This window comes from Echinops telfairi, unplaced genomic scaffold, assembly GCF_000313985.2.
Source record: "Echinops telfairi isolate 266 unplaced genomic scaffold, ASM31398v2 ScPeMD7_8;HRSCAF=38, whole genome shotgun sequence".
Taxonomy (NCBI): domain Eukaryota; kingdom Metazoa; phylum Chordata; class Mammalia; order Afrosoricida; family Tenrecidae; genus Echinops; species Echinops telfairi.
This window is the reverse complement of record NW_022103905.1, coordinates 19,891,216-19,892,992: the sequence shown is the minus strand read 5'-3', so window position 1 is coordinate 19,892,992 and position 1,777 is coordinate 19,891,216.

Genomic DNA, 1,777 nt, shown 5'->3' with positions numbered 1-1,777 from the left:
TAATATGAATTTCCTCCGAATGTTCATTCGTATGTAACTAGTTCAATGGACTCGTCACAACTGTGGAGACCTTTGCCAGGGCTTCAATCTTTCATTTCCCCTTCTGTTTCCACTTGTTTAACAATATCTATTTTATATCAAGTTTGGGACATGTACTATTCTTGAGAAAATGCTAGGCAGTATCATTAAGTTGATTGGGCATCATTTCTGCTCTCAAGAAACTGATAGTCTTCATAATGGGGGAACAGTAACAGAAATAAAACTTGGTTCTCCAAGATATTAGATATGAGCCATCACTCAGTCACCAAGTACTTACTGAGCACCTACTATTAGCTTGGTGGATACTCGGCTCCGGGTAACGTTTAGCTTTGCCAACACAGAGGTGAGCTTCTCTTCCCAGCCTGCAATTAGCCACATAATACCTTTTCCAGGATGCACATTCACAGCTAATGAGTTGGACCCTTCCCCTTTGAACATGTTCCACCACAGAAGAACAATACATATGAGTAGTAATAACATATTAGCATAGCTCTCTCAACTTTTCAAAGTGGTTCTACAGCCATTAGTTTGCTTTTTCTCTTCACATTTATCCTGTGAGTTAGAAACGGTCATTTTTCTTTTAGGTAAGTCAGCCCCAGAGATGGCAAGTGATGGACTCATTGTCGCACAGCTAGGGGTGGAAATCTTCTCTTTGCCAACCCACCCCTCCCACCCCACATCTTCTTTTCTGCTTTTCCCCTGATGGTCTCTCTCTTCAGCATCTTTATCAGGACAAACTGTACGGTGAAGGCTTCCAGTGTCAGGTACCGCCCCTGGGGCTCCAAATGAAGCAGCAGTCTTGGTACCTGTGTTGAAAGACTGCAACAGAGTGTCGGTGTTATCTTCAAGGGCTGACGGAGATTTATGAAAGGGATGGAGCAAAGAATCCTGATCACTTTCACTATAACTGCCTGCAGACGATTCATAACATTTCTGACATTTTCTTCATCCTTTGCACAGGCATCAGCTGTCAAGGGAAGGTCGCCACTTCCCACCCAGCTTTGGAATGAAGTGATAAATGTGTCAGAAAGCTCCTGCCAGGTGTAATCTTCTGCCCTGTAAACAGTTTTCGTTGATGTATGCATTCAAGTTTGCCTTCTTTCTTAAGCCTCCATAAAGGTGCTTGACAAATAGCACTGTGACTGAGAAATGCCTCCCCTGTTGTGAAACTTTTATGGATATGAGGCTTGTTGTTGTTGTTAATAAAAATGAAGATGTACGAATGGCTAGGAGTCTTGAGCCCTGCTTGGCAACAGGCTGAGCAGGGGCTCCGGGCTGTTGTGTCTCCGTGAGCAAATCTTAACCAGGGTTCTCAGCTTTCTCCAGTTGATCCTGCCCCCTTTCTTTTCCATCCCGAGTACCTTCTCATGAAGAAAAGGAAAGAAATCTTATCACCCTCCAAAGACAGGGAAATATTAAATGCATTTCACGCCCTCCTTCAGAAAAAGTGGGTTTTCCTAGATCCGTTCCGCCCCTCCACCCCCAGTGTTGAATGCAGAAAATGATCCAGTTTTGCGTTCCCATCTGCAGTGTAGACAAGCGAGGAGTGTGTCATTGGGTCATGGCAGGAAGTTGCTAGGGACTGAGAAACCGTTTAGCAAAATCTGGGGACTAAAGGGAAGGGTGCAAGGGGAAGGGACTCTCTCTCGTCAGAACGCACGATACAGCAAACACACATTTTTCCTCAAAAGATACAGGGGAAGCATTATCACACCAAACCAGAAAACAAAAAAAGCTA